The sequence below is a fragment of the Carassius auratus genome, chromosome 23 (genome assembly GCF_003368295.1).
Source record: "Carassius auratus strain Wakin chromosome 23, ASM336829v1, whole genome shotgun sequence".
Taxonomy (NCBI): domain Eukaryota; kingdom Metazoa; phylum Chordata; class Actinopteri; order Cypriniformes; family Cyprinidae; genus Carassius; species Carassius auratus.
This window is the reverse complement of record NC_039265.1, coordinates 5,518,481-5,545,623: the sequence shown is the minus strand read 5'-3', so window position 1 is coordinate 5,545,623 and position 27,143 is coordinate 5,518,481. Positions and strand designations below refer to the sequence as shown.

Below are 27,143 nucleotides of genomic sequence, written 5' to 3'. Positions count from 1 at the left end.
ATTCTTTTTTTTTTCATTGTTTTTAGTTTGCAGTTGCCTTCTTTGATTTACTCTTGTTTGTTCCCTTACATTTTTGTTGTTTCATTAGTTTGTTTGTTTGTTTTTGTTTCCGTTTGCATGTTTTCACTTTCATTTGTTTTATTCATTTTGTTCATTTTCATTATTTATGTTTGTTTTGTTCTTTTTGAAAAATTAGTTTTTATCAATTTTCTTACCTTTTTTTCTCATTTCTTTTGTTAGTTTCTTTCTTTCTTTCTTTCTTTCTTAAATACAGTTCCATCTGTACTCATGGCATGTCCTTGATGACATTTTCTCTCTATACATCATAATCCTGTCTGTCATTTCGCTGGCATTTCACTGATTCTCTGGAGACCAGCCAATCTCACCAACACTACCAGACTTAACCAACCACACGCTTGCACGCACACACACACACACACACAGAGAGAGAAACAGAGAGAGAGAACTCCATAAGGCACAGATTAAAGATGATAAATAGGTGGGTAGTGGCAGAAGCGTTAACCCCACAGCCTTAACTCACAGATTCACTGCCCACCATATAACTAATGACTTCATCAATAGCCCAAGGACTATAGAAAGGCAGCGTTTATCAACACGCTTAGCCGTTAACCAATTGTGACACAAATTCATCCTGCATGGATTTAGCTGCAGTGTACACCATTTACTATAATACATAAAAACAGATCTTCACTCAAAATATACGTACAATATGCACTGTGTTCCACTGCAAGGCTCTTAGCTTGAATTTATTGATAGCAAGCTTATGTTTGGCATTTCAAGAAGCCCTAGCACTGTTTCCAATCGTGGTTTAATCTTTTTGTGATTGTTTAATCTGTCTTTTGATTTGATTTTGTTTGTTACCATGGTGAAGCAAGACACAGCAGCACAATACATCTCAGACTCAGAAGATTAAACGCTAAACAATGCCTGGTTTATTGTTTTAGTGCAACTACAGCTGTTTTTTGCAGCAAGAAAAAATAGTAAGCAACTGAAAGCACAATTCACATGCTAGCCATACTTAATTATATGTGATTTGGATTATGTGTGTCATATTGTATGTGTAATATTGTAATTGCACAGTGTGTGTGCCATAAATCAAAGCACATGACTTAATATAAGTATGTACACTACCAGTCAAAAGTTTTTGAACAGTAAGATTTTTAATGTTTTTTTTTTTTTAAGAATTGTCTTTTGTTCACTAAGCTTGCATTTATTTTTGTAAAAAAAATGAAAAAATAAAGAAGAGCATAAACCATAATATTGTGAAATATTTTTACTATTTAAAATAACTGCTTTCTATTTGAATATATTTTAAAATGTAATTTATTCCTGTTATGCAAAGCTGATTTTCAGCTGGGTTTTTTATAGATGTTGGGCTTGGAGAGAAAAAGGAGAACAAATGAGAAATGAATTTACAAATAAATTAATAAAAACCTTTCTCTAATATGGCACTAAAAATCAAATGAAAAAAAAAAAGTGAATACATTATTAAAACAATTTTCATTCACTGTAGAGCCGTGGATTCTTTCCTCCCATTTTTTACAGTCTTTTTTTATTATTATGGCAGAAAATGACTGATCCTCCATTGATTGCATTTTACAATTCTGAAGTGGTATTTTATTGTCTGTTATTTTATGGTAATACTGTTAGATCATATAAAGTCCTAGCAGTTTTTCCTGTGTGTATGTGTGTGTGTGTGTGTGTTTGCGTTCTCTTTCAGAGTCATACCTCCCTGAACCTTCAAAAGTGTTTCATGAGCAAGAGAAATGAAATAATGAAATATACAGCAATAATAAGATGAAAGGCTCTTTGTGCCGCCGCTGGATTAATATTTCACACTTTTGTGATTGAGGAGAACATAGAGTGTGTTGTAATTAGTTTCTGCACAGCTCCTTGTAGTGGAGAGCGCAGGCCTGTGACAGATCATTTAAACACACACACACTCACACACGTGGAGGGAGATGATGGGGGACGTGATTGAGTTTGACAGCTGACGATAAGAGAGACACTGCTTCAGTGGTCGGTCAGTAATGAAATCTCTTCACAGGATCCCATGACAGAGAGGGAAAGCTGTTACGTGATATAAACAGCGCTGTCAGATCCATATTCACACGCAGTGTGCGCATGGGGTATGTGCGTGATAGTGTTGCTTTGAAAAACAGTTAAAGGGATGTTTCATGCTGTAATGATGGTTACTTGTGCTGTATAAAGCCCATATGCCTTTCTTCCTTCCACACTGCAAAAAAATATCTGTAGAAAAACAGAAAAGGTACTGGTAATTTAGTTTAGAGGCGTATTCCTTTTCCTAAAACACAACACATTTTAATGCGTATGGGTTAAATGCACTTAAATAATCAATAGAGAATATCCCTTCATGTTAATACAGTACACTGGGCCCTGTTTTTACAGGGTTGATTTCAGTGACATTTTCATAAAACGAATGGCATTTACTGTTAGTTTCATAACCCAGAATATATTCAATTCACAGTGTATTTCAGAGCAGGGCTGTCACAATATCAGATTTTCACACAATTGTCATGGCCATAAGAATTCATGAAGATATCTGTAGCAGTTACAAATAAATAAATAGTGCTGTCAGTTGTATTATTATTTACTCTCAAAAAAATTAAGCCATTTTTTAAGATTTACACAATTTAATTAATAGTAAAATTCTATCAAACTGAATTGAATAATCCTTGCTTATTTAAAGGTAATAGTTGATTAAGGATTGTTAGGGTTAGGGTTAGGGTTAGGTATTATCATATGTTAAGTACTACTAGGAAGCGTTTTTTTCACAGAGTAATTGCTAGTAAATAAATATATAGAGAGAGAGAAAATAAAGACTGAATATCTGAATCTTTTTTTTCCCTTCTTGTAAACCATCCTTCAGTAATGTTTGTTTTATTTAATTTGGGGGGAAAGAAATGTTTAAAAGAGTATTGTTTGAAACTTTAAACAATACTCTTTAAAATAACTGCTTTCTATTTGAATATATTTTAAAATGTAATTTATTCCTGTTATGCAAAGCTGATTTTCAGCTGGGTTTTTTATAGATGTTGGGCTTGGAGAGAAAAAGGAGAACAAATGAGAAATGAATTTACAAATAAATTAATAAAAACCTTTCTCTAATATGGCACTAAAAATCAAATGAAAAAAAAAAAGTGAATACATTATTAAAACAATTTTCATTCACTGTAGAGCCGTGGATTCTTTCCTCCCATTTTTTACAGTCTTTTTTTATTATTATGGCAGAAAATGACTGATCCTCCATTGATTGCATTTTACAATTCTGAAGTGGTATTTTATTGTCTGTTATTTTATGGTAATACTGTTAGATCATATAAAGTCCTAGCAGTTTTTCCTGTGTGTATGTGTGTGTGTGTGTGTGTGTTTGCGTTCTCTTTCAGAGTCATACCTCCCTGAACCTTCAAAAGTGTTTCATGAGCAAGAGAAATGAAATAATGAAATATACAGCAATAATAAGATGAAAGGCTCTTTGTGCCGCCGCTGGATTAATATTTCACACTTTTGTGATTGAGGAGAACATAGAGTGTGTTGTAATTAGTTTCTGCACAGCTCCTTGTAGTGGAGAGCGCAGGCCTGTGACAGATCATTTAAACACACACACACTCACACACGTGGAGGGAGATGATGGGGGACGTGATTGAGTTTGACAGCTGACGATAAGAGAGACACTGCTTCAGTGGTCGGTCAGTAATGAAATCTCTTCACAGGATCCCATGACAGAGAGGGAAAGCTGTTACGTGATATAAACAGCGCTGTCAGATCCATATTCACACGCAGTGTGCGCATGGGGTATGTGCGTGATAGTGTTGCTTTGAAAAACAGTTAAAGGGATGTTTCATGCTGTAATGATGGTTACTTGTGCTGTATAAAGCCCATATGCCTTTCTTCCTTCCACACTGCAAAAAAATATCTGTAGAAAAACAGAAAAGGTACTGGTAATTTAGTTTAGAGGCGTATTCCTTTTCCTAAAACACAACACATTTTAATGCGTATGGGTTAAATGCACTTAAATAATCAATAGAGAATATCCCTTCATGTTAATACAGTACACTGGGCCCTGTTTTTACAGGGTTGATTTCAGTGACATTTTCATAAAACGAATGGCATTTACTGTTAGTTTCATAACCCAGAATATATTCAATTCACAGTGTATTTCAGAGCAGGGCTGTCACAATATCAGATTTTCACACAATTGTCATGGCCATAAGAATTCATGAAGATATCTGTAGCAGTTACAAATAAATAAATAGTGCTGTCAGTTGTATTATTATTTACTCTCAAAAAAATTAAGCCATTTTTTAAGATTTACACAATTTAATTAATAGTAAAATTCTATCAAACTGAATTGAATAATCCTTGCTTATTTAAAGGTAATAGTTGATTAAGGATTGTTAGGGTTAGGGTTAGGGTTAGGTATTATCATATGTTAAGTACTACTAGGAAGCGTTTTTTTCACAGAGTAATTGCTAGTAAATAAATATATAGAGAGAGAGAAAATAAAGACTGAATATCTGAATCTTTTTTTTCCCTTCTTGTAAACCATCCTTCAGTAATGTTTGTTTTATTTAATTTGGGGGGAAAGAAATGTTTAAAAGAGTATTGTTTGAAACTTGACAGATTCAGTCCTCAATCACTTGCATTATTTTGTCAAGAGTGGTCAGAGTAATGTCTGAGAAAAAAAAAAAAAAAAATGCTAGATGGAAGAAAGAAAGTCAAATTATTTTGAGTGGCATAAGAGTGCATGATCATTGAAATTGCAGGTGTCCCATTAAGGATATATGTTGCAGTTTGCAGATCTTAAAATATATCTTATACAGTGTCCAGATCCAGATAGAGGTTTGACTCCATGACTTTTTAAACACATTGTTCTTTTGGCCTATAAGTGAATCCTGAAGTCTTTGCTCTACAGATACAAGTAATCCTTCCTGCTCCGAATTTAACTGGGATGGAATTGGCTACATGTTGAATATTAGAGACTTTTATCTGTGGTCTGTCATGGAGATCTGCTAATCTGTTTATGGATAGTGGAAAAATTGATCATTTGTGAATGGGGATTTCCACTTCCTCTGTCAGGACACTTACGCACTAGAAAAGCTCTGATGGATAAGATTTTCTTAAAAGCATTTGTACTAAACTGCCACATCCACAGTTTTTGTAGCACGCCATCTTCAAAGAAGTCAAGAAATTTGTATCCTAAGTATCCTAAGTATCCTAAGACTGAACGGAGTTGTGTTTGCTGTGCTATTTTATAGTTTTGAGCTAACAGTTTCCAAGCAAACATTTAACATACCCATCTTTGTGTCCTCCATCAAATGCATCCCGTCTGGTTCCCACATCTCCACCCACACATGTACGTTTCCCTCATTCTCACCCGGCACGCAAACACGCACATCCACAAACTAAACCAGCGTTGTGGGCGGTTGTCCTTTTAATCACACATCTCTCAAGTGATTGACTGCTCCTTTGGTGATGTAACAAAATCCCTGATCCCAGTGCTGCCACACGCCTCAGAACACAGAGAGATACAGAGAACCAGTCTTATCATTCTCACTGAGCCTCAGACCTCTGTGTTGGAGGAGGTACAGACCAGCCTTAGTCTGCTCATATAGAGTCTAAAGCTTTACAAAATATAACAGAGGGACGAAGGGCAATCACATAAAAATGCAGCTGGATTTGCCAAAGTTGTGAAGTTCATGGCTGCAAGTATTTGAAAGTCCACATACTTTTTATGCTGAATTATGTTCATAAAATAGTCTGTATGAATTGCTTTTTAGTAGCTGAACATTTTGACCACAAAGTCAACATATATTTTTCACTATGTTTTTCCATTTCTGTGGGTCAGAAGTGTCTAAGTTAAAGAAAAGGAGAAATATTTGAATAATTTTGCATAGAATGCATGTGCTAAGTTCTTAGGAACTACTCTTTGCATGCTTCAAACCATTTCAAAAATAAATAAACCATTTAAAAAAAAAAAATTAAATTCATGTTGTGTAACTGTAAAATAAAAATGTCTTGTTTTTTTTTTTTTTGTAACTTAAACTAATCTTACCTATATGATTGCCAAAATGATATTTTGAGACCTTTTGTCCTTGCACACAGTCAAATGGGTCTACAAGGGTCCTCTATATGATAACATTTATTGGTTTATGTTTTTTTTTCTCCTACATGTTTATTGGCTTATTGAACTTGACAGGCAATTGTTTTCTTCAAATATAAATGCTTAAAAAAATCCAAATTATTTATTATTATTATTTTATACAACTATATTCTATTATTTATTATTTTTTTCCTATTATGATATTAGGACAATTGTATCACCCTGACATTTTTTAACTGATGCTCTAAGAATTTCATTTTAAATAAATAAAAATCAAGATGTGTTTCTGATGTAGGTACAAAACAATAATAATAACAATAAAATAAATGAGGGTCATGTCTTTGACCCCTGTGCCACCATGGAAACTGTTGTGCAAGTATTTGAACGTGCTCTTACTTGAATTCTTGTCTGTTATCTTGTTATCTTAAACATCCATTTCAGATAAAAGTGCCACTATTGGTCACTTAAAACAATAACTATGGTTGGTTAGATCAGATGAACGATTCTCTTCTAAAATGATTGATTCTTGTCTAGAATAAGCTCTAGCTGACCAATCTTGCAATAGTCAAAATTATAAAACTAGAGATACCTTGATTCAGCATCTGTTCAACTTAGGAGCTTCGATATGTATATGTACACTAAACTAATACTGTCCTCTGAGACCTAAGAGTGTATGGAGTGAGAGAAGTGTGGAGGAAGTGTGAGTCAGTGGAGAGCAGGATCTCAGAGAGGAGGGTGCTTTGATTCTCTCCGGCATCTGTTTCTCCAGTGTGGGAGGCAAAGGGCACCTGTCATGTCCGATCACGGAGAGAAAGAGCAAAAAACATAATCGATTGAGAAGTTGTCAGACAGTATGTGTGTGTGCACAGAGAAAGTGGACATCTTACTTTTACATCACCGCTATGGGCTTGTTGTGTGTTTGATTCGTAGCAACACATTCCCTTTAAAAAGAAGAAAAGGGAGAAGACGACTGTCCTGTGGGAAGAAAAAGAGAGTGAAAGAACACTGTTTCCTGAGGTCTATTTAGCTGAAATCAGAAAAATACACCCACACATATATACAAGACCAGTTATGTATGAAATATACTAGGACTTTTTATTTGAAAATCATAAGAATATTGATTTTGGTTTAGTTTTTCTGCTGAATCCATGATTTATAAATCGAGAGAACGAATTAGTAAATTGTGTGCACGATTAAGACAATCGAGGGAACAAAATAGTAATCGCGTGCACATTTTAGTACATCGAGGGAATGAATTAGTAAATTGTACACAAGATTTAGAAAATTGAGGGAACGAAATAGTAATCGTGTGCACAGTTTAGTACATCGAGGGAACGAATTGGTAAATTGTGTGCATGATTAAGACAATCGAGGGAACAAAATAGTAATCGTGTGCACATTTTAGTACATCGAGGGAATGAATTAGTAAATTGTGTGCATGATTAAGAAAATCGAGGGAACAAAATAGTAATCGTCAGGGGCGATTCTAGGATTTTTTCAACTGGGGGGTACAAGAGGGGCCACGATTAATACAGAGGGGCCAATCTTGTGTTGTTTGAACTGTATATCCAAATCATTTCAAGAGTTCAGTAACCTTTAAAATCAGTAATAAACAGTGATACCCTATTAAGTTTTAATAGCAGTTATTCACTGCTCTAAATCAAAACAATCAAATACAATTTGTATTAACTTTTCACTTTACAAAAGTGAAAGAAAAACTGTAATAAATAAAAGAATCCAATGTATGAATAGTGTACAACTCACAAATAATAATAGAATTTATTTATAATAGCCTATTTATAACAAAATCTACTTATGTCAAGGCTAATTAATCTTGAGCATATTGATTTAAAATATCATATATCCAGTCCAGTGTTATTTTAGTATTAGTTATTTATTTTGCTATTTAATCATGCATTAAATATTTATGTATGATTTTTTTTTTTTTTTTTTTTTTGAGAAGGTTTCTGGATGTCATCAAATGACGTTTTGTCAATAACTTCTGTCAAAACACAGTACACGCCGAATTTGAGACTCATTTTATTTACTTTGATCGACAAAAAGAAGAAAGAAGACATGTTATTGAAGACAAACAGCCCCAAATCTAAAAAATGACCATTAAAAAAATGATGTTTTTGCATGTGTCTCACCCATAGACTGTAAAAAAAAAAAAAAAAAAAAAAAGTCAAGTGTGGAGCGTTAAACATCATACGATTTGTTTCGTCACCTCACTTAAGTGAAAAAAAGTCGCTAATCGACTGCATGATTCAATAATGACTTTATTAGAACTGCAATTATACTTTTTTTAAACTATTGCTTTAAATTGCGTTGTTGCCTATATCGGTGCGTTCAGCCTAGAAGCATAGTAAATATAATGATTAGCATCTTGGTCTGCTCTAGGAGATAACATCGTCAACGAACCTGGTCGAACAACGAAAGACGTTAACGTTAGTACCAAACACTTCTTGCACTGCAACAACTCGCTAATCCAAAAACATTAGCTATATAAAATAGATAAACTTATTGCGTGCTTTATTTCTTTGGAAAACAGCAGCTCGTTATTCTTGGTCCTCGTTGAGAAGCATCGCGACGCAATCAGGAGTTATTTACTAAACTGAAAGATTAGGATTTGAATTTGTGAGTGACAGACAAGTAGAAGGGTGGGGGCACACTGGGGGGCCAATCAGTTTTCATGGCCCCTCCCCTGGCTACGCCACTGGTAATCGTGTGCACGTTTTAGTACATCGAGGGAACGAATTGGTAAATTGTGTGCATGATTAAGAAAATCGAAGGAACGAAATAGTAATCGTGTGCACTTTTTAGTACATCGAGGGAATTAATTAGTAAATTGTGTGCAAGATTTATGTAGGTTTTCTTGAATGTAATGTGCAGGGCTCCGTAAGAAAATAATGTTTTGTAGGTGAACAATCTCTTTAATATACTCCTGTATCTTCCAGAAAGTGAGAGCACTTCGATGCTATTTGTTCGCCAAAAATAAAGTAAATAAAAAACATTCCTTTAAAACTCAGTTATGTGTAATATTGAATATATTTCACAAGCACCGCCTGTGATTCATCACCCCTGCTATTAAGTATTAGCACAGCTTGCGGTGAAAGTTGTGTGTGTGAAAACGTGTCATATCTGAGGCGTGTCCTGCAGTCAATGCTTGTCACATCCATGTTCACTAGGAAAACACACTCACATTGATTAATGATGTGTGACAGAACCCTAACACATCCCACTCTGTGTTTCACACACATCAAATACTCAGGAAAGAAGGAGATAAGTGTTTAATAGAGCCACTAAATAAATTGAAAATAACCGCCACCCTCTCTTTGGCCGCTGCAGATATTCCCGTCTCCACATCTGTCCCACTAAACCACTCCGTTACACTGTTCAACCCAAACCCAAGCCTGAACCACACGGATGTGTCTGGCTCAGTTCAGCCCATATGTGCGCCTCATCTGCCAAACGCGTCTCACTGCTTTTACAGTGCCAGATTTCACAGATGTGTTTAACTTCATCCAGCCTGCCTCAGTATTTCACGAGGCCCATATTTTTCAGTTATTAAATTGTTCTCGTTTATGTTTTTGCTTCATCAGTGTGAGCGGTTTCCCAGTAAACTGCTGACAGATGTAGGTGCTCGTATTCAGCTGCCACCATGAGCACAATCTACACTATATTGTTATGAGTTGCTTTCAACAGATTGCAGTAATTTAAAAATATATATATACTGTTTGCGGCTCTCAACATGCTCACAATTGAATCACTGGTAATGTACAAGCTATCATGCTGCCTCAAAGATGCTGTTCCTCATTGGGCTGCACAGTTTCACACTAAATGAACTTGACTAGCTGCACCATAAAATAGATTATAACAAAACAAGACTGTCTGGCTGGCATTACTGTGGCAGAGAGTGCTGTGCTATTGCACATGGTTTTACCGTAGTACTTTTTCAGTTTTGGATAAAGTTCACAAATCAAGTACTTGAGTACAAGTACAGATAACCTAATAAATATTACTCCAGTAAAAGTATTAAGTAGTGCTAGTTTCTGGCAGGTCATGTGAGTCAAGCTTGTATCAGCTAATTCTCAGCGGATCTCATCTACCTATAGGAATACGACACCTATTCCTTTATAAGCTCTAGTCAGTATTATTTAGCAGCTTTTCAGCTTGCTCAGGAGCAAATTACCCTCCTCCATCCCCAGCTTCTGCTTTCGCCACTGTCAGGACTTGGCTTTCTGATATTCCTTGTTTAACAGACACCTTTATCTTGAATAAAGTGTTACACCTAAATATCTTTAAGTACATTAATGATGTCTGCCTTGTTCTGTTCTGTTTACCCTGGGGAGTTATTATGGCTGCTCTCCCTGCTCATTCATGACAGGCTGTGTGGATGGGCAGGGAGTTTTGGCCCAGAACTGAACCATACCGCCAAACCAAACTTCATGCTAAGTATCTCTCATTTTGACCCAGTGGTTCCCAATTGGAGAACCCCCAACACTGCACATTTCAGATGTCTCCCTATTCAAACACACCTGGTTCAACTCATCAGCTCTACTGCTCAAAATATCTGGGGGGAAAAGGCCTTGTCCAGCAAGTTCCAACTAATTCTTACTTGGCTAATTTATATGAATTCATTTGATTTGTCTAGACCCTAGACCCCAGTGACGGGTAGGTTTAGGGGCAGGATTAGATATAGGTAATTCGAACAAATTTATCCGAATCATGTTACTTGTAAAATCCATACAATTTATATTAAAAAAATATGAATTTGTACAAGTGAGATTGTGTGAATTTGTACAAATTAGCCACCTTGTAAAATATGATATATAATTGCCAAGAGTTTGGGCTGTGTTGTCATACTCTTTCAATACATTAAATATATTAAAATATCGATTTCCCTTACTCATACTTTGTGTGCAAACAAACAAACAAACAAATAAATAAATAAACAGACTTAGAGCCCTATGAAATCCATTTTATTTTTTCCTAATTTCCGTTTGTCCCATTTAAATTTTTCTGGATTCCATTCATTTGCCTTTTTTCCTAGACTCTATTTTAATGGTTAAATTACATTTAAATCATGAAACTTACAAATTTATTAAAAGTGTAACGAAAATTACGCTAAGGCTCTATGAAATCCGATTAAAATTTCTCTTCATTTTTCTTCATTTTTCAATTCATTTTTTTAACCAATTTCTGTGTTTTCCATTCATTTATGGGATTCAATTTTAATGGTTTCATTCAATTTTATTAATCAAAAGTATCTCTAATTGACTGATTTTAGATTTAAAAAAGGTTATTATTAGTACTAGTAGTACTATCATCAGTAATATATTTCTGTCAGAGCGTCACGAAGCACACAGGAGCGAGGAAACGAGAAGTAGATAAATCAAAAGGGTTTCATTACCAAAGGCTGGGGATCACAGGACTCGACACATCAGGAACACAGAATGACATTTTGACAGCTGGCATAGACTCAGGGTTTAAATACAAGGGCATAATAGGATAATTAATTAAACAAAGCTGGAACCAATTAAACATAACAGAACAGGAAAACCAAATAAGGGCATGGAAACACATGGGGTACAAAACACACACCAAACCCAGAGTCTCACACAGTTTTTTGTGTGAAAACCTTTAAGTTTCTGTTTGTATATGATATGACGATTGATTTTCTCAAAATAAATGGTAAAATGCCCATGAAGTGACTCAGAACAGCTCTAGATTATGTACTCTTATACTGAGGCAGCAGAGGCTGAAAACACCCCGAGCATCACATGCTTTAGTATGTGTGTAGTAAAAAAAAAACACACGTCTGTGCCATTCATTCACACAGATACACGCAGAACAAGCAGGATTAATATTCTTAGACATTAGTCCATATTGCATTTTTAAGTGTACTGACCTACTTTTAATCTTTTCATCCAAAGTTTTGCAAATTCTGTTACACTTGTTTTATGCCTGATTCCGACTACATTTTCTGCATCATGGAAATCATAGGGCCCTGTATAGAGTATTTAAAAATGAGAAGAAAAAAGATGTTTGCCGAAAAACAATACACTGTAAAATCACATCATATAGGGCAAAATGAATATAATTTTAAGAAACATAGTTTGAAACTCATTTGAAACTGCTTCAGCAGGGAAGATGCATTCATTTGCGTCATTTTAATGTTTTGTTTGGTTTTTACCTAAAATCTTCCCCATTGAGATGTTTGAATTCAGTGGGCTGACAGTACGCGACCTAAACAGGATTTTTAATTACAGTAATAAATTCTACAAATCTGTAATTAGTAACTTATTTTCCACGCCAGCAGTTCCATGCACACTCCAGCTCAAGAAACTAGATGCTCAGATAAAATACAGATACTTTAAGAATATACTTAAATACAGAAGCGAAGTAGAAATGCATTGTACAGTCCACCGCTGTCTTTTTTTTATACTGAAACTCAATGCAGGAAAGTTGGTGTTTTAGCAACACCCTGGCAACCACCCAGAACACCCTAGCAACTGCATGGCATCATACTGTGAAATACTCAGAACACATTAACACGCTGGCATAGTGAAAGCCACCTTTGCACATGCAATGCAACTCACAGATCTTCAGAAAATATTTTTTTGATTTCAGGATTATACTGTTGGAAGATTTTCAGTTGGATGGCTGATTTTTAGGGTGCGAGTCTCAGCAGTGAGCCAAAGCCTGAGCAGAGTGCTTGAGCTTGTGAGGAGATGAGAGGACGGGCCGGATGAATGAAAACAGACAGCATGTATGAGAGCCAGTCATGCTTTCATCTATTAACCGTAGCGTCCGTAAGCTGACTTACTGCGTCCTCTCCTTTGATCTTCTCTTGATCTTTATATATTCAAAAGAGCGATGCTTTCTCTCTTTTCCTCTTTCCTTGTTCCCGCGCAGATGTCGTAACACCTCGCAAAAGAAAGCGCACAGCTATAACTCATGCTCACATGGTCAGATAATTGGAAAGAGTGGGCCGCACATGTGAAAAACATAATATGAGAGCTGTGAGTGGGTGCATGTGTCTGGAAGACACAAACACACGTCTCCAGATTATTATGTGGTTTCATACGATCCTAAGAGAATGGATCTTAAAAGCTTGGGGGAAACTTTCCTGTTCCTAATGATCTGCATTTCAAACAGGGCCAATATTTCCTATGAATTACCCTATTATAGCAATAACTACTGTTATTCAGCACTAGGGGTAAATACAAATGTTTTATTGGACAACATCAACAATATATAAACCTTTTTACATTATTCTTTCATAGTTCTCTCACAACGGCACATTATGTTACAACTACTATAGATATACAGAAATATGACCCATACATACATTCTAGTCTTAATATCTTTCCTTTGATGTATGTATTTGTTTGTTTGTTTGTTTGATTGATTCAACCTCTCAAATGCTAGAATTAACATTTTCCCCTTTTGTTAACTATTCATTTATTTAGTTATTTATTTCATTTTTAATATGTTTCAAGCCTCTCAAATTCTAGTCTTTTCCTTTTGTAACCTTTATTTCTTTATTTCTTTATATTATATATATGAGTGAGCATGAGTGAGACTTATTGGGTGATAAAAAAATATCGCCGTTAATCTATTCTCAAAGTTGGGTTGGGAGCTGGGTCTATGCTAAGCGAGCTATAATGAGTTTCACCTTGATATTTGATATAACCGACTGACTGAGGCCAGCCTAAAAAGATGCTCAGGACAGTTGACGGGCCACTGCTGCGCATTGTCACTAAAGCTTATCCTTTTCACGTGTTTTTAAGATGTACCGCTTGTCGATTTAAACATTAAAGCATCCAAACACAAGACACGGAGAAGCTGAACAGAGTAGCTGGTTACACGCGTGCTGTTTTCGGTGTGGAGAGAAAGAAAGAGCCGTGTATCACGGACAGCGACACTGAACCGAGCTCTCTTCTGCGAAGTTCTCCTCGAAGTCCCACTTGCACCTGAACGAACAAATACAAATCACAGTTTGAACAAACAAAAAGATGCGAAAGAGCCCAATTCAGTACTCGCGGTGTTCTGGTGTTCAGGGCTCACGCAGAGAAAGGCGTCTCAAAACACTTGAACATCGAATATGCTTATTTTTGCTCTTGTGCCGACAAATACAATGTTCATGGGTGCGTAAAAAAAAAAGCAACGTATACGCACTTCAGACGGAGTATGTGTGAAACAGGCGTACGGTTGTTTGCACCTTGTGCTATGTGGAATTAGTTTACAGCTTTCTCAAGCACTTTTTGATGCATTTTGGAAACAGGAGATGAGCCTCTGGTCTAATGCGCTACCTAGCTTGATAAACCCCTTCTCAAAGACTTACTGTTTATCAATTTTATTTGGGTAACACACATATTCTGAATGCCTTCGACAGAATTCGAATGCGCCATTTTAATCTAGATTAATCTAGATTAATTTCAAGATTGCAGTGAGATTAATCTAGATTAAAAAAAAATTAATCTATGCCCACCTCATATATATATATATATATATATATATATATATATATATATATATATATATATATATAATTATTTTTATTTTATTTTTGTTATTCTTCTCTAACTTTCCCTTTTTAGCATTAAATCATACTGGGATTTTTTATGACACAGTCCTCCCTAAAAAAAATTTCCAGAAGCTGCTCATTACTCGTAGTAGTTTTGATAATTCTGTCCCTTTATTTTAAGGTCCAATTTTCGCTATTAACAAACCGTTAACTACGACTTTTGTATCAAAATACTAATACTAATACTAATAAAAAGTTCTAGTAAACAGCCAATATGTTAATAATAGGCATGCTAATAAGCAGCTAGTTAATAGTGAGAATTGGTCCCCATACTAAACTGTTATCTATAATTGTAATAAATAATTAATGGTATTTTAAAATGAACTCTTTGATATGGGAGGCAATGGATGTATTCGGTTGAACGGGATAGTGGATGGTGGACTGTTTTCTTGGATTCTTCCTCTAGGGCAGCAGTAGATCAGGGCTATTTTGCTATAGATGGTGAAAAAAGGTAGAGCAGTCAGGGTGATGGAGAAGAGCGGGTACAGGGCGAGCGAGGGATGGATGGATGTGTGGGTCAAGATGTAATAATAGAGAGACGAAGGAAGTAAAGCTGGGTGAGAGAGCACTTTGACACGCTGTTAACATAGACCTGTAACTAAAGTACTGTGACATACAAATGAGAAAGAGGATTCTGGGATGCACCGCATTCATCCTGCTGTGAGTCTGGCATTAGCCTCCTCTGAAAGTCCATCACAGAGAGAGACCTGTGTAGTTGTACGAGCAGACGTGCGATGTTGCCATAGCAATGCTTCTGGAAGTAGCAGAAGTCCGTCTGAACTGTTAGTGTGCGCATGATAATGAGTGTGTTTCACTTCAGGGGGTAAGCAGAGATGTCAGGGTTTATGTTTTGTGTTTATTTCTTCTATGTATCCCTGATCACCAGACCCACACAGACTGTGCACACACAGAATCAGAACGCCTGTTCAGTTCTGCGCACCTTTGGCTTTGGCTTTAAATAATACAGTACTATTCTCTACTGCATGTAACACAAGTTGAAATTACAACCACGTACTGCAGTTCTGCCGATTGTTCCTTTAAACTACAAAGTAATTGCATCATCAGAAGACTATGTGAAGGAGTCAAAAATGCCACATGCTGATCAGTTTGTGAGTTTTCAAGGAATAGTTCACCATAAAAATTAAATAATTTAAAATAAACCCTCCTTTATCATCACATGTCATCAAAATAAACAAAAGGGAAAAATCTCGGTTAAACCAGCGATGTGGTATATTTAATTAAACCGATAGAGAATGTAATAGTGTAATTTTGGGGGGTTCACAGCTACAGTCCTCATTCATTTTCACTGTATGCAAAGAACAGCATGAGCATATAATATTAAAAATCACTGACATTATACATTTTTGGATGAACTAAATACTACTGTAATGTTTCAAAGTTTGGAGCTGGTAACGTTTTTAAAATGTTTCTGAAACCTCACCAATGATAAAAAAAAAAAAAATACAGTAATATTGTGAAATGTTATTACAGTTTGAAATAAGTGTTTTCTATTTGAATATATTTTTAAAATGTAATTTATTTCTGTGATCAAAGCTGAATTTTCAGCATCATTACTCCAGTCTTGAGTGTGATGGTCCTTCCAGAAATCATTCCATTATGCTGATTTGCTGCATTTTTTACAGTTTTAAATGGCATAGAATCTGAAAGCGTTTTGTATTGCTAAACTGAAAGGAGCTCAGGAAGGAATGGAAGCAGAGCTGCACAGTGTGGCGTCTCAGCGGTCTGAAATACCCAGAAGGCTTCAGGCTCGCTTTGCATGATGAGACAAGCAAAGGCATATGTGGGAATATCTTTATGGGCATCGCAAAAAGAGCATGTACATCACAGTCATATTCATTCAAACACAAAATACAAGTGCTTTCCCGTCCCGTGTGGGACTTAAGTTGAAGTACTGTATATCACACACACATACTCACACTTCCACGCTTTCCTGTCTCATAATAGTCTTTTTCACACTGAATACAAGGGTCAAATTAGAGTATCTAATGTATATTCTGTAGGCGCCCTGGTCTCCTCCTTTCCTGCTGAAACCCGTAGGAAAGTTTTTTTCCCCTACATTTCTTTATTAATACTCTTCGAGCTGAAATGAGGCAGGTTCTAGCAACGACTGAGGAGGCAGTGTGAAAAAAGAACATGAAAGTACAGTTTCCCCAATGGAAAGCCAAAGACAAATGTTAGCTCAGGAGTTTGTGGGAGTCGGGTCGAGAGTTGGCCCCCACCAGGGTTACCGCAAGCTTTTTATTACTGCGCTTCACCGCAAGAGTTTCTCCATCCTTAACCTGAGAGCAGAAGTAAACTTTGACACACTGGTGGAATCGATCAGGGTTTGTTTTAGCCTCAACTTTTCCGAGGTAAAAGGAGGTGAACTGTGCTACTCAACTGCTCTGCTTAAAGATAAGCTGATGCTTAGGGGAAAAGAGGTAAATTGGTTCAGAAGCCTTGCAGGCACACTAAAATTCACCACTGGCGGCTAATAGTGAGCTGAATCTTAATATCTCTAATAAAGCTACAGCACCGGTCCTGCCTGTGCAAGGCCGCTCTCTGTAAACTTTGCAAATTGGGCTAAATAACGACCCTCTTCAATGTAGAATAAGCACTTTCCCAGCATTTTAATTCTTTCGGCTTATTGATTCATTGACTCTGTCAGTCTCACCCAGGGTAAGGGACAAACTAAAGGAGCATTCATGCAATCTGACAGCAATTTTCAATGACAAAGTGACCGGAATCCATTCATTTTCAGTGAGAGTTGACATGAACGACAGAGACTGGAGCTGATGCTAAAACTGAGCTGGATTCAAACTGATGTGCATCTTCAGCAATGCAGCATGGAAACTACCAATCAGAGCGCAGAATGTGGACCGAGTGAGCATAAAGGTTCTGAAATGGGGTTTTGGAAGCAATGCCGTTAAAGAACCATTTTTTTGTTTCCCAGAGAACCCTTCTTGTGAACAGTTCTTAAAAGAACCAATTTTAAAGGTGCTGTATGTAAGTTTTTGACTCTACTAAAGCATACAAATACCATAATATGTTTGCAGATATTTAAGAAACATGCTTAGTTAACATACTTCTTTATCTGAAAAACAATGCTACAGTCAGTTATTCTCCTGAAAATGAGCAATGGATATTTTAGATTTTTCATGCAACTATAGATGCTAATTAAAAAAATATTGATTTTTATAGCGTATGGGGTGCAGAGTGAAACCTGACAAATTTGAAGTATGTGAAACAAATGCTGTGTTTCATGACAAAATTTGACATTTAAGCATTTAGCAGTCACTTTTATCAAAAGTGATTTGCATTGCATGTATTTTATCCATTTTATCAGATCACACATTCCCAGACCTATGACCTTAGAGTTGCTCTCTTACACAGAAATATTAAGAACTGTTGCATTTTTAAAGTTAGGACTATATCATACGCAAAATTCTAAACTTGATTTTGTGCATGAAAAGCCTTAAACTTAACAACCACCTTACTAACTATTAATAAACTGCAAAATACGAGTTTATTGTGTTTAAAAAAGTCATAGTTAATGGTTAAAATCAAGAAGTGGACCTTAAAGTAAAATAAAAAATAAAAAGTATTCAGCATGTCACAAAATGCATATAAAACACCAAACGGTCAAACAAATGTCCCTAAATGAGATATGTATTTTATTCTTGAAAGAAGTTGTCGAATCGCATGATGGATTTTGTACATTCTCTTGCTTACTTCCTCCACAGGCACTTTTCATTTCATATTTTCATATTTATTCAGTTAATTTGGCAATGAGTTTGCCAGACGATGATGTGCCTCAGGTGCTTTCAATTAGATCACATCATTTGCAAGATATAGGAGAAGACGGTTTCATATCAAGAACAGTAGATTCTTTAGAACAGCTTTCCAAAAAGTGTCCCATCCAGGTTCCTCCCTGCATTCCTGATGAGCGTATCGGCCCGGTTCAGCCCGCGAGAGAGCTCTGTCACACTGCATTGATCGCCAGGGGCCACTTTCTGTTAACTACACACCTCAGGCTAGATGCAACACTATTATTTTAGGTAAACAGCAGCAGATACCTGTCCTAAAAGACTGTAAGCCAGCATCACCCTTCTGTATGATTTTTAGAAGTACATGTTTACTACTTACTTTTAATGTAAGAGCAGGCACTGATGTTTGTAACTTGAATGTGTGATGATTTAGGTGTCATTCTTATTTCTGGTTCTGGTTCACTAATCGTCACCAGGTCTAGTGAAATTGTTTTGGATCTTGAATGTGTTTGCATATTTGGAATTAATATAACTTTTTTGTAATAAGAGTTCAATAGTTCGTAGAGGTTTGCAGGTTTGATTGGTCCTTGAACTGTCATCGGTGTGTCTTCTAGCATGGCACCTGATCTCCAAAGGGACTGTGGTTTTATTTAGTGTACCATAAATGATTTTGGATTAGAAAGTGTCAGCTAAATAACTAATTAGCAAAGCAGCAGCAAAAAGAACCATTGAAAACTGAGGGGAAAAGGTCACACTTCATTTAAGTCACTTTCATCTTTTTGCACGGTGCCCAGTTAGATCTGGGAATGATTCGAAACACTGAATAACGTAGTTGAGCATGATGTGTGTTAAACAGAAATCACACTAGAAACGTTTACACAGTTCGGAGAGAACTCTTGGTATGGTGCATTTTATTTTGCAGCAAGCCAAAGTGGATAAGGCAAGTCGTTTATCCTTTCGGTGTAGTCATGCACACACACACACACACACACACACAAGCAATTACACACATTTGGTTAATGTGCAAATTAATTAGCAGCCTTGGCACAGCTCCAGCATTCATAGTCAATGAGAGCATGTCAAACACACACACACACACACACATACAGGCAAATGGAGCAGTGATAAGTTGCAAATACGTTGGCGGGAGTTCTTCAGCATGCATTGTTTTCCAAAGGGCTTTAGCATTTCATTGCATGAGAGATTAACATGTTCTTTCTTCCTCTTCTTTCTGTCATTGTCTTAAAGAATTTATTTTGTGGTATTCATTTTGCTTGCAGAGCAACATCTTGCACAAGGGTTACAAGTTATGCATGTGTGGTTTCTCTGCACCGCATCAGTAATTACAGCCCATTACTGACTAGTTCCTACTGTTCTTAATGCCTGTACGGCCTCCCCAAACTAAATTAATTACTTTCTGTATGCAGTCGTTAAGCCTGTCAATCAAGCCAGCGCGCGCACACACACACACACACACACACTTCTTCAGCCAAATCTTAAAATCCTCAGACTGTTTATTGTAATAGTGTTGTAAATCACTCAGATACACGAGAGGAAAAACACATGGGGCTTTTAGACAAGCAAGATGTGTGTCATAATAATTACAGAACAAACATTCTCATAAATTCACTGTTAACAAGCTGGAGGTCTCCAAATGTTTCAAATATGTTTCAGACACTTACATTCATACTGTTGTTTTATTGTGTTGTATCTTGTTGTATCTTATATATTACACAATGAAATGTATTAATATTAATAGAAAAGAGTTCATTCTAAGAGTCATTCTAATATACTGATATGCTGCTCAAGAAACATTTCTGATTATTTTCAATGTTGTAAAAAGTTGAGCCACTTCATATTTTGGTCAAACTGTAGAACCGATTTTTTCACCTTTTTTTCCGTTTAGAATAGGAAGTTCAAAAGAACTATATAATGATGATGATTATTAAGTCTAATAATTTATTACTATAATTATAGTCATTTTTTCTATCAATTTAATGTGTGCTTGCTGGATAAAAGTATGAATTAAAAAAAAAAAACTGGCCCCAAACTTTGAAAAGGTAGTGTGTTGATATATTTCAATGCAATTTTTTATCATCAAAGTGTATTCATAAATCTTCATTAAAGTGTATCCAGTGGATTGTAATTACCTTACATAGACTCATACACTGTTGTGTACTACAGTAGTTCACACAAACCACTTAACCCACACTGCATCTCTCCATTAAACAGTTTGACACCCTGTTTCAACGCTCCCCGCCTCATAATTCACATCATTTAGTGCGATTGTAAATACAATTCATTTTAATGACAAACTTTTCCCTTGACAACGCAAATACAGCTACCAAATGCAGTGCAAATCTAAAATGAGTTTGAGGAGATTTTTGTCATATTTTTGAAGTGGTGTGGGAGGCAGAGACACGCCAGAGCAGTGCAGAGAGAAAGAGAGAGAGATGAATTATAATTAGCAGGTGTAATTAGAGGCTAGCAGACACTAATGAAGAAGGATTAATTGCTGTTATCATCAAGGACTCTTCATTAATGGCCTTATTTAATACAAGTCATCCACATGTTCGTCACGGCAGTAAAACCCAGACCTGAAATAGCTCTCAGATCTGCGGATGCCGAGACATTGAGCCTGTGCTGATGTTCTGATATGATGTGTGCAGCAGGTGTTTTGTTGAGTTAATTAGTGTCAGTCTGTGAATGAAGATTTGTGATTTCTGGCTGTTCATTTGGGTCATTATTTATTTCTGCTTTACACTTTAATTAAAATATTTAACAAAAGATTTAAAGCTTCATGTTTTTTTATTATTTTTTCATCATTTTTATTATTTTTTTTTTAAGTTAACATTTTTATTATTTCAAGTGACAAAAAATGCTTTATGGTTTTACTTTTGGTTTTAGATTTAGTTAACAATAATAGCCCTGTTTATTTCTGTTAGGTTTTTTTCATTCATTGTTCTCTTCATTTGTTTTGTTTTTTTTTTAAGACATGCCAATATTAAATTATATCTGTGTATAGAAAAACTGATAATTATTTTATACTATAGCTCATATTACATTTCAAATCTGTTTGGTCTCAACAAAGACAGAAATAAAACACTAAATACCAAAATCAGTATTTAAATGCTACAAGGGAATCTAGGTCTCACAACATTATAGTTTAGTTAGTCTTAATAACCGTAAACCAGTCTTATGTCGCTGGTGTATATTTTTAGCAATAGCCAAAAAACATTGTATGGGTCAAAATTATCGATTTTTCTTTTATGCCAAAAATCATTAGTTTATTTAGTAAAGATCATGTTCCATGAAGATATTGTGTAAATTGCCCACCATAAATATATCACAATTTAATTTTGATTAGTAATATGCATTGCTAAGAACTTCAATTGAACAAATTTTAAGGACATTTTCTCCTTTTTATTTTTTTAAAAAAAAATTTTTGCATCCTCAGATTCCTGGTTTTCAAATAGTTGTATCTCAGCTAAATATTGTCTGATCCTAACAAACCATACATCAATGGAAAGCTTATCTATTCAGCTTTCAGATTATGTATATGTCTCAGTTTTGAGAAATTTTATGACTGGTTTTGAGGTCCATGGTCAAAAATTGTGAAACTAACCTAAATGTAAAAATCGGGCAATGAGCACCAAAATTAAATATTAAATATCAATCAATCACAATTTAATAAATAAAATAAATAGTAATAAAAAAGAAATGTGTTGGATTTACTCTTTCGGTTTAATACGTAGTTAACTAGCTTCTAGATGTGAATCTGCTGCAGTGTGTGAAAATGGGCTTAGAGCGTTGTCTTCTTGTTTCATTTATTAATAAGCAGCATGTTATTCAAGTACGTTTTATGTTTAATCATACACACACACACATTGTCTCTCTCTCTGTGTTTGTCTGGGTGGCCTTTTTTTTAATGTACTCCGATAAGAAGAGCAAATGGACAAAGTTAATTAAAAAGAAAGGCCAGACAATTTGACAGTTCTTTTCTCCCGCTCTCTCTCTGTGTCTCTCTGACAATAACAAAGACACGGTCTGTTGAGCTGCTCACAGTGGGAACTGTAGAGCATTTTTCGGGAAATTCATGGCAGAATAGTTGTGGGATTAGTTGTGAATAGCGAAGGGTTAAGTTGAAAATTCCAGCTGTCTTCGCGGTCATAGACAGATGTCTGAAGTGCGTCTGGTCTGTCGTCATTTCTCTGTATGTGAGGATGTATTCTGGGATGTGTGTGTGTGTGTGTGTTGAATCAATACTTCTCTGCCCCAGACGGCCATAGTCCATCAGGGTCTTTACACACAAAACCTCTTCAGTTCTCTTGTGGTTGTTTTTTACTCAAACCACTTTACAACACACATTTATCTCCTGTTTAAGAAAGACAGCATTTAGCAAGTAGTCAATTGGTAGTGAAAGATAGGAAGTGCTTTTGGGATTTCGACATGCTCTGCATTGTGACGAGGTACTATAGCTCATCTAAAACTGTTAGAAGCAACATTTTGATCATTGTTTTATGAGCTCATATTCATTTAGAGACCACATTGAGTATTTGTACATGTCAAAATTCATTTTCAAACCACAAACCAATTTAAAACGGGTTATTGAAGTAAAATAACATTACTAAAAATGGTAAAAAAGAATATGCATATAGTGGATAAATTAATTATATTCATATAATTACCTGTATATTACCTGTGCTAAATTATAAATACTCAAATAGGCTATTAGAGTAATACAAATAATAATATTGTTTAAATTATTACTATTATTATTATTTAAAATAAACTAGAGAATGAAAAAAAATGTTAACAAAGAAATGGAACCATTTACTAAATGATAAGCCCCTTACATTTTAAGTTTAGTCAAAATATAAATATGCTATAACTTCTAATTAATAAACACTTTTTTAAATATTTTTTTATATTTAAAATGTTATGTTTATATATATATATATATATATATATATATATATATATATATACATACATATAGAATGTGAATATAATCAACAATCTGTGCTTTGAAAGCATCTTCAACAGATCTGGCACAGTGAGTTTAAGCAAACCCCAACTGCATCCATTTGCATGCAGTTAGCACGCACAAATCATTGGTATGGAAATACAAGCACCGTTTTGCCTCAAATAAAACAGCGGCTCTTGCAGTAATTCATCTGAATTTAAATGTGGCGGGCTTTCATTTAGAACCCATGTAAATATAAACAGCGAGAGCTTTCATTTGAGGTGCTTGTTAATATAATGTAATGTAAATGAATGTGCCTGTATGCAGAGCAGCGTGGTCGGCGGAGCAGAAACGGGACGCAGATGGGACCCTCGTCCTCGGTTTTGTTACGGCGCGATGCTCCGTTAACCCTTACCAAAGATGGGAGATGGGACGGGGGTGAGAGGGACAATAAATTGAAAGCGGCAGAGCTCAAGGTTACAACACATCAATCCTGAGAGAGTGGAGAAGAGACGAGTGGGAATAGAATTATAGCAGGAGAGAGAGAGAAAGAGAGAGAGGGGGGTGTGATAAAGCTAGAATGAGAGAGCCTGGATGGGGGGGAGAAGAGAAGTGAAGAGAGAGGAGCGCACATGAGCGACTCCAACTGTGAGAGAAAGAGAGAGAGAGAGGGATATAGCTACAGCGCAGTGACCTACAGAGACAGATGAGGAAGTGCAGTGTGTGGAGTGTTACCACCGTATCTTGTTATCAAGGATCCCATTAAATGGTCCCATAGCCCTCGCGCTCCATATCTGGATATTTCTACTTCCATGTGGGATGAGCAGCTGCGCTGAGCGAGACAGACCGAGGCATCTGACATCAACACCATGAGGTACTCACGGAACTGAGGGAACCAGACGTGAGAGAGAGGGAGAGGTGTTTGAGAGCAGAAAGAGACAGGGATGACAGTGATAACAAGTGGGAGATTCTGTGCGAGGAGGTGAGAGAAGAGGAATGGAGGTTTAGAATGAGGGACGCAGAGAGACGAGTGGAGGAGAGGTGTTCTCCTGAAAAGTGAAGTTGGGGGTTTGTGCCTCTGTTGAGGGACTCTACATTAACCCAGATTCTGCTCACTTCAGGCTTGTAAGTTGCATAAATTCTGCTCCGTTTTTATAGTTTCTAGTATTTTAGCCTCTTAAAGCCTCAAACTTAGTTTAATTCTAAAACTATTTCCAATGTAAACTTAAAAGGGAATCTTAAAACAGCTCCGTTTATATTTAAATTGTAATCCAGATGTAGTTCCAAATTAAATTTGAATGGAAATCCACACGCAATTCAAATTTATAATTTAACCAAACCCAAATGCAATTCAAATTATGCTACAATCTGAATCCAGATTTCAAATGTAAATGCAAAAACGGATCCATTTTGGATTTATATTTAAATCAAAATCAGAATGCAGTTTAAACACTGCATATTTACATCCAAATACAGTTACAATCTGAATCCAGATTTCAAATTTAAATGCAAAAACGGATCCAGTTCATATTTATATTTAAATCCAAATCTGAATGTAGTTTACGTACTGCATATTTAAATCCAAATTCAAATACAATTTGAGTTCACAGTTGACATTTAAATCCAGATTTTAAATTTAAACGCAAAGACAGATACAATTTAGATGTATATATAAATTAAAAGTGTAATACAGTTCAGATGTGCTGTGTGATTGTATCCAATTTAATTTATAATTTGAATTCACAGTTCACATGCAAATTCTGACACAATTCAAACTGGAATTCAAATTCACATTTAAATCTATTCCTGATAAAATGTTTAATTAAAAAATAATTTAATGGGTATGGTGATATAAAAATCAAATATATTTTTTCAAATTATATTTTTGGATTATAAAATGGATAGTTATTGCTCTAAATTTTTATTGGATAAGCCATATTCATATATACTGTACTATAAACGCACTCCCAAAAAAAACACACATACTATAATAAAGCACCTATCTGCTGTGTTGCTTGGTGACCACAAACTATATGATTTGACTGAAGAATACTTTATATTATATAAATTATAAAAATAACACTTTTGAACATGGTGTTTATAGAATTGTGTAAAAACACACCTTACTCTCAGTAAACTGCACATCCATTTTTTTTTTTTTTTGATAATGGTAGAGTAAATGCTTCAAAAGTCTCTGTTCAAACAGTAATAGCAGTGTACTGTGTATCCTGTTCTTTTGTATATAATCTTCGAATAAAGCCCCTGTCTTTACAGGTCCTGTGAGGACCGGCAGTAAAAGAGACCGTGTCAGTCTTTCTCTCTCTAGTGGCTATGAGCTGGGTAACCGTATATTGTGTTTCGGACAAAAGCAAGCCATAAGTGTGAAATCTCTAGGAACGCAGATAAAGTGTACAGTATAATGTACAAAAGCCAAGGGAAGGGAATGAAACTGAAATGGTTTGCAGTAGTATCAGTCTTCACTTCACTACAGGAAAAATACTAAATGTTAAAGTCCTTTTGTCATTCAAGAACCTTCTTTGATTCATCTTGATGAATCTTACTCCGAATACACATGGAAGGGGCAGTCATGTCAGCTGGACATTCCTCGCGCTAATTTTATCTGTGTCGTAAAATAAGAGAGACGTAGAGCGAAAATAGAAAAAGCGAAATGACTGAGCGCAAGCTACCTATTAGACTCTATCATGTGCTTTATAATTTCCCAGAATCTATTAAAAATCATGCTATGCTGTCTTTCATATAATTCTATTCTGTGGACCTTGACCACCCTGGTCCAATCTGCCAAAAGTCAGTGTGACTTTCCATAAATATAACAGAAATGCAACTGAAATCAATGGTTCTCGAGGTGCTAAAGGCTCTTTCCGATCGGTACACTAGCATGCAGAGCACCAAAGAGAGAGCGTTTCATCAAAGACATGTCTTTTTGTCAGTACACTATTGGTTATGTGTAGAAAAACATTATTTTACAAGTTCTGCATTATTTTCTTTGACGCAAAATGCATTTTTGGCAATGTTTTTGTGTGAATGCTGGTGCACATGAATGAGGTTGTGGATTCGGAGTGTTTTGAATGTAGACGGAGGTGTTTGTGCGGTTGTATTAATGTCTCGGAGGGTTAAAGGGGTTTGTAATTTGTCTCCTCGGAGACTGGTATCTGCTTTCTTCGCTCTTTCATTCCTTTTCATTTCCAGGCGCACAGCTGTCTTGGCATGAATATACTCCTGGTATCCTCAACTGACATTACAGACACGAATACTGCAAGCGTAATTTGTACAGATTGATACGCAGCGATCCGAGACCACTTGTGGAAACCGTTTGATTTTGCATTCTCAAATTGAACTCAATTTAATTTTAGCGCGACAGTGAAAAGTTGAATGTAAAATCATGTGAACGTTAATAATTAGTACATACTGTGTGTGTCACTTTTTTGCTTTAATGGCAGCAGCGCTCGACTCCACAACCTGATGGTCTTGTTCTTTGACTTGAGAAGATCCAAAGATTATTAAAAAAGCTTCAGTAGAAGAACATCTGACCGTCGTATGATCAGTGTCACAAATTGACTTCTATGATTAGTAACCATTCGAAATAGAATCTGAAATATTTCATGTCATAATTTGATTTCCAGCTTTGAATTAAGTTTCTTTCGGAGCCCAGTG

At 35.7% G+C, this 27,143-nt stretch overlaps 1 protein-coding gene and 1 long non-coding RNA gene across 7 annotated transcripts in view; one reads left to right on the top strand and one right to left on the bottom strand.

Moving 5' to 3' along the window:
* Positions 1-27,143, top strand: part of LOC113041081 (extracellular sulfatase Sulf-2-like) — a 140,127-nt gene that overhangs the window by 81,973 nt on the left and 31,011 nt on the right. The window contains exon 1 of one of the 6 annotated variants that reach the window (XM_026199391.1): positions 24,066-24,345. The exons of 4 other annotated variants lie outside the window; for them this stretch is intronic. The gene's annotated coding sequence lies outside the window, so the exon portion shown is untranslated. Of the gene's footprint in view, positions 1-24,065; positions 24,597-27,143 lie in introns of those variants that run through there. One more of the 6 variants, XM_026199392.1, reaches the window with a different exon arrangement.
* On the bottom strand, positions 1,303-13,914 carry LOC113041084 (uncharacterized). The gene is made up of 3 exons (XR_003275341.1): positions 11,559-13,914; positions 7,033-7,120; positions 1,303-6,933 (listed from the first exon to the last, which is right to left on the bottom strand). It is a non-coding gene; the product is annotated as an uncharacterized LOC113041084 (long non-coding RNA).